The 7183-nt window shown below is 42.2% G+C and overlaps 1 long non-coding RNA gene across 1 annotated transcript; it reads left to right on the forward strand.

Annotated features, from left to right (window-relative positions):
* The first annotated feature begins 427 nt into the window (after window positions 1–427).
* Window positions 428–6008, forward strand: LOC146208926 (uncharacterized). Its single transcript, XR_014703408.1, has 3 exons — window positions 428–524; window positions 1352–1378; window positions 5859–6008. It is a non-coding gene; the product is annotated as an uncharacterized LOC146208926 (long non-coding RNA).
* The last annotated feature ends 1175 nt before the right edge of the window (window positions 6009–7183 follow it).

Below are 7183 nucleotides of genomic sequence, written 5' to 3' on the forward strand. Positions count from 1 at the left end.
TGCATTCATGGTTGAAACCTGCTGGAAGCTTGATTTTATATTTTTCCCTGTCAACATGGTGATTATTGCGCTTTTAAAAATTTGAAAAATGTTTTTATCAAAGAATGGACAAACAGACTAGCAGAAAATAAGACGATAACACTAGAAAAAGAGCTTTAAGAGCATGTGTATTGATTGATGCAAAATTGAAACTGTTCGTTGTGTGATGTGCAAAATTCAGTTTATGACAGTGACTATTATGGTGTTATAATAACGCGCAATACGTGTTCTGGGTATTGCTGTACAGGGCAGGATTGCCAAGGGAGCTTCTTAGAAATACGTTTAAACATTTCTCTTAGGAATCTTTGCGTTTTCTAAAATTTAAGCAATTCACTGATGCCTTGTCGCTAGATTTAGCATAATGCGTACTTTATGCACAGGCAGGCCAGCGGGTTAAAGAGCTGATGGAACTTTTCGCTGGTATGTCGTTCTTCGAAGCTGTGCAGATTATGTGCAAGGCCTCCTTGGACTCTTCAGCCGCAATGGTAAGAATAGTTATTTTAAAACCCTTCACCACAGACGTGATTCATATGTAAATAAGAAAATTCGGGTCAATTTCCTCCCCCTGTAGATACTGAAGTGACGTTTGAAGCTGCATTGGTACAGTGAACGTTTTGTGTAGTATATACTATTATTCATTGATTTATGAGTCCCTGTTGTACCCGGGGTTGGGGCAAGCGCGATGAAATTATACTACACTTTTTAAAGGACGGCTTTGTCAAAACGAATATCTTTGTTATGGGATATAATTATTTTTTAATCCAGTACTTGTCACAACGTCTTCCTACTAGGTACAATCGTGAGTAAAAGTGGAGAGACCACGCTAACTGCTACGATTGCTTTTTTGATGTATAAAACGGTGTGCCAGAGAAAATTGCTTGGGCAAGAAGTCAAGTATATTATGCATGGAACCTAATGCAATTCTCAGAAATAACTCTTTTACTGTCAGAAAAAGCTGGCGGGTAGTTTTCTCAAAGCGCATGGTCTCTCCACTTTTGCTCACGACTGTATACATTGGTCGTTGTTGTGGATGCATAACGTGCTAGAAAGTGAATATTGCATGCTTCACTTTTTTTGCTTTGCATGCCACTGTACTTTAAGAACCTGTTTTCTGCAGAGATCCTTTACTAAGCAGCCGGTATGAATTTACAAATTATTTTTATACGTGTAAATCTCGCCATTATGCAATCGCAAAAGAACATTTGCTGCGCAGGACATGGCGACAATGAATATTGCGTTGTGGTTCTGGCGGCTACTTACAACTAGCTAGGAACTCCTTACTATATTCCTTTCTTGAAATGCTTTGTTTCAGTTCGAAGATTTTGTGACAGTGAACGCGGTAAGTACAATTCCAATTCTTGTGCTTGGTTTTACGACATATACACCCTCCTTGATATGGATATAAGATAACGCTCAAGAGTTGCGAAAGGAAAGAAGACTTCAAGATAGCCAGCGATGAAATGAAAGTACCAAGGAAATGCAGTTGCCCAGTTTAATTACAGGTCGTAGCTGTGTTTCAACAGAGTAAAAAAAGGTTGGAAAAAGAGCTTGATTGCCTCTTCCCATATATATGACATCCCGAATCTCTAAAGTAGCTGCAGCAGTGTTTGATTTCGCAGTGCTATGAGGTAAATAATGTATATCTGACAGGTAAAGTGCATGTAAACAAGTAGATATATAGTTGTTTTCAAGAGTAAATGTACTCCAATAATTTCAAAAGGCTAGATACGTGCGTGTGTTTCTGTAGATCGAGGGAACCGAATAAGGCTACATGATACTATAGTTGGGATTTGTAAGCCTCTGTTGGCCTTTGGCTGCTTTCAGCAGCCGTTGCGAATGCAAGACTCGATTCCGCTTCATCGGTCATGGTGCACAAAAGCGGCCTGTAGCTATGTTAGTTATACCTGCCACAGTAATAGCTTCGGTACTCAACGCAAGACCGGATAGATTGCACTTTGTTTTCTCTTATCGCATCTATGGCAGCTGCACAGCACTGTTCTTCATTATGCAATTAAATTCCCCTAAGAAAAGGCGCCCTGAGAGGAAACACACCCTATGTGCACTGCTAATATTAAGAATATTCATTACTGACATTACTACTGAGAAAACTCTCCAGTAATATGTGATTTACTGATGAAATCGTTGTTCAAATAACTGTGGCGACGAATTGCAATTGATGATTACTGCCTAGATACGAAAAGCAGGACGGTAGCCCTAAAGCAATCATACAGGGAACAAAATATTGTCCGCGATTTTCGGAACGAAAGCGCACTTTAGGCTTGGCGGTGTTGGTTTGGAAATGCCAGGCGAATGCCTCTACGTAGAAGTTAGAACATGTATTGACCGCCCATCATGACCACAAAAGTGAAAGCAACAAAAGAATTAGGTTAGCATAGGACGCATTCCAAACGTCTTTTTTTAATAGTTAATGGCAGCTTACCTGTATCGCTCACTAGAACATTACAGCCGTTACCGTACTACTACTTAGCAATAGGACGAAACGTAGAGTATAAAAACAAAGAAAAATTGGCAGAGGCTTAGCTCTTGCTATGCCCCGATATACGTAGCGTGAATTTGCTGTTATGTTTGGTGCTGAGTTTCCACTTTCACCGAGCTTTATTGTGTGTTCAGTGCACCGGATAGTCTTGGAGTCACTTTCTTCATCCTCCTCGTCCTCTTCCTCACTTTTCTCCGGCCGCAGTTGTTGTAGTTTAGCGGCGGCCATAGCACGCCGTTCAGATTCCTGGCGACGTCTTTTCGCTTGGCGCTCTTCTCGTTCTGGGAAGATTCAGTGTTCCGTGCCACTCTCGCGGCCGCTCTGTGAAAGAGTCTTGTCGTGACGGTACATCGCGCGCCCCTTGTCGAACACAGCCAGCATTTCATTGAACGCATTAAAGTTTACCGGTGTTCTATGATTCGTCTACAGAAAAGGCAAGGCACAGTATGTGTCGCTCGTGGAATCCGCTATCATTCTCACTGTAGACTAGGGGAATCATGAAGAATGATCGGGGGCGTGGCGGCAATAAAGAAAAAAACATCCTGGACGTGGCGCAGTCGTAAAGCCCTGGGCTGGGGATCCAAGGTTGGAAGCTCGATTAACCGGCGGAAGACAAGGTTTATTAACTTATTTTTTAAGTATCGATTCAATGGTGATTAAGGATGACATTTCCAGTGGGTCGCTTCGAATTTGGTGGCTCTCGCGCATGCGCATAACGGGCGGCCAAGAAACGTGAAACTCGGCTTTGACCCGAGTAGTGTAGCTTTACGCTAAAACATAATGGTGACAGCGATATAACCTAAAATCGCCGATGTAGCTTTAAAGCCGCAAAGTATGCAAACAGGTAGTCAGGAACGTATCTGAGTTACTGACGTTCTAATCAAAAAGAAGGAGAAATGGGCATGGGCAAGGCGTGTTATTCAAACGCAAGATACTCGAAACAAGCTTACACAGAACGGTTATTTGCGTAGCAGCAACGTGCCTAATTAGAGAGCTGTGACAGCTTAGATAGAAGTGCTTGTGTGCTGTAGGCTGTAACAGAAGAACTGCAATATTGGTGCACATTAAAAGGCTTGCCTGAAACAATTTTCAGCCTTGACGAATGCTTTTTGCCTCAATTGTAGTCTTTCATTGGTTTTATTTAATGCTTTTTAAGATGAAGGCGGATGAAGCAGGGAGTGTTAGCCAGCTGGGTGAGTGAGATAAAGGAATCTGAGCAAATTGTTTAGCCAGCTTAGGAGCATTACAAACTATTTGGAGACCGCAGAAGAAGTGTCGCCACAAGTCTAGTTAGAATGACGATGATAAGATTGTCGCTTGATTTTGTTTTCATTCTTTTTGGTCTTTGTATACTATTTGAACATTACAATGTGCAAGGTAGTTTTGAATGCTTATGTGTTATAAATCTCAACACAACATGGACCTGGAGGGCTGATTAAAGCAATAGAATGAACCTTCTGCAAATTGACAAAAGGCCTGTTTATTTTTCACATTTCCATCTTATCAGGTGTAACTTCCCAATTATTGATTGGCGGCAGTGTCCTTGTATTAATCTGAAGAATCTTGCTAATTTCTAAATGTCGCAGTAACTTTTTTATGGAGACTGGCTGCAGAAAAACTTTTCTACTAAGAATTTGATAGTTTTAAACCACAGCATCTTCAAGATGGAGCTTTTTTCTGCACAATGATTTACGATCATGCCAGCAAACAACTGCATTACTTTTATGCGTAAATTAATTTTTAACTGTACTGCACTCAGAAAACAATTAGTAATAATTGATGTGCGACAGTTACCAGACCGCAGATAATGTAGTCTATTAGGGTTCGTGAAAAATTTCACAGACTACAGCAAGTATGAATATCTTTCCACTATATGTATTTTAATGTGTGTATAACGCGCTCAAAAAATATGTAATCCTCAAGCTCGCTGTTCTAGTTTTACGTCTACACACCTTGAGCAAGACAATGGCGCAAGGAAACTAAGACCTCAGGTTTCCATCATCGCAAGAAAACCTTACGGGGCCGAAGTGTATTACTGTACATAGCACATTCTGTGCAGTGCTCAGGTTTACTGTGCATAAGGTCTAGCTTTTATAAGAACCTCTCTCTCCCTCCCTAGAAACGCTACCTCTATGCTGTAATAATTTTCATTTTGAAAGTGAGAGTTTCACGAGTTGTGGAAACGACAAAATTCGATAAAAACTTCATATGATAGGTGGTACTCATGAGTTAGCGGAAAACATAAACCCCATGCAAGAACATTATTTTTTCTTTGTCTGTGTGTCGCGGGTAACACTTCGTTTAGCGGTGCTATGCGAGCGCTTCAAACTTTTGGCTCTGGATGTGGAGCTCAGATGACCAAATTATTTACACCTTGTAACTACAAAACATGAATTAAAAGGTGTGACATAATCGTGCGGTCATCTAGCTTTAAAAAACGTTTTTTTTAAACTCCTCAGAAAATGCAATTTAAGCTTGAATTTCAAAGATCTTCATTCCGGAGTGTGTCATTGCTGAGATCCTCCTCATGAGAAACGGTTGTTCATAAATGCACTCTTCGTGGACGGTATAAGCAATAGCTGGAATATAAGCTCTACAAAAACTGAAATTGGAGCAGCTTCGTAGAATCGAAACTAAAAAAGTGCTAATGCTTAGTGCTCGAATATGTTCTAAACATTGAATTGTCTTCTAAGGAGCGGTATGTTCGGAAAATAACCCCTGAGTAGAGACAATGATGCGTCCGTTGTGACAAATTCAGAAGTTGGTTGAATCATGCAAAATAGGCTGCTATCCTAGGCAGTGAATTCTCCTTGAAGTCTACCGAAAATTCGCTGTGGTTTGACTAATGGCCACCCCGAGTAGAACTGCGGAAGCAACTTCAGCGGCGAATGCGGCGGCAGCGGCACATCTGAGTCACCGCGCCGCGGAGAAGTCAGAGGTGGCCCCAGTGCGCCAGCTGTGCCCCACATGACGTCACTCCCTCTTGGCGCATGCGCCGCTGGCGCGGCGGCGGCACCTCTGAGTCACTCGGGCAGCGGAAGAGTCGGCGACGGCTCCGACGTGGCTCTCCAGTTGTGCTCTGTGTGACGTCACTCGCTTCTCGCGCATGCGCAGCTTGGCTCTTCGGGGGCACCGCGAAATTACTCACCGACTAGTGTAGTGTTGCTTCCGCAAAAAAAAAAATACTATTGGTATTTAGGTCTGGTATAACAACCTTCATAGCATGTGCCCTAGTTTGTTATACATGCTGCCTCAATACGTATTGAATGTTGCAGAGGTTTCGCGTAAGTGGTGAAACAAGGAACTGTGACTCTGTGTGCAGGATGGACCAGAGCATGCTGAGAAAATGAAGGACAAACTAATGGAATGCCATGCAGAAATATTCAAAGAGTAGAGTGCAGATTTATTGATGCTGTCTGTTGCGAAATGAACCTGTATGCGTAGAAATCATTAGCACCGTGAAATAAATATGTTGGACAAAATATCTGCATTTGTTTCCGCAACACGCGATGTCGCTCTCGCCCTCCATGTCACTCCATGCGTTATTGAAAGTATTCAAATTTTGTACATCAGTAGCAGTAAAAATGGAGGACGGGGTGCGGGAATCACAACATTGCAAAATCCAGCTATCATAAATCAGAGAGTATCTCCCTGTTACTTTGCGATATATGTACTATAGCGCTGATATGTATTACATATCCGGGTGCATAGCTTGTTTAGGGCCTATTTAAAACTTTCTTCGACAGGATGCTGACATGACATCCAACAGTGCATAACGGACATAAGTAGTATTAATTCAAAGTACTGTACTCTCGTTCTAGTCACATTTTTGTCCTCTGATGAACTGCGTATGTATTTCTGATGTTATATTTTACTGAATGTGAAGGCACAGCAGTAATTTCGCCTCTTAATGCACTTGTGCGAATTCGTATCTAGGTGGATTACTTTGCCTTCCTCTATCAGGCCAGATGACCTGATGAGCAGTTACTATTTCCAAAATCAACAGTAAAATTACCTGAAATACTGGGAGGAATGTTTGAACAAATCCTAAAAAGCAGTGTTGCTCCACGTTACAGGGACGCTAAAACAAAACCACTGAACAAAAGAGTTATGTCATCTCAGGCAAGTTCTTAACAAGGGAAAGTGGACATTCCTTGATCTACTTTATCAGCCCTAAAGGAGCGTAAAAAGCTAGTGATACTGTTTCCCTATGCCTAGTATGTGAAAAGCGAAGAAATGTCAATGTAAGATAACCTTCCCGCTAGAATTTTTGAAATGCGACATTTGGAAGCCGAGTTATTTGCAATCAAAATTTCAATATCTTCGGCTTCGAGGCTTTCCTCCCCAGTTCAAATTTTAGCACTCGCATAAGCTTGCCCTTCTCGACAGTCCTCGCCCACTGACACATTACAACTGACACATTTGCGCTTTTACTTTTTAGCTTAGCGCCGCACGCCGCAACTTCCGTTTTGGCGCGCTTGCTTGCGGATGCGCCGGCGGGGTATTTCGTCGTCTGTTTCATCGTCATCGCCCTTCGGCGGCACTCGGAAGGTTTCTCGTCACGCTACACATCCCTGGCGTTGACCTCATCCTCGATTTTGTGTTACATGGTGTGCGCGACGGGTGCAGGACAGCTCTGGGCTGACT

Source organism: Amblyomma maculatum, chromosome 1, assembly GCF_055883805.1.
Source record: "Amblyomma maculatum isolate TAMU_Amacu chromosome 1, ASM5588380v1, whole genome shotgun sequence".
Taxonomy (NCBI): Eukaryota; Metazoa; Arthropoda; class Arachnida; order Ixodida; family Ixodidae; genus Amblyomma; species Amblyomma maculatum.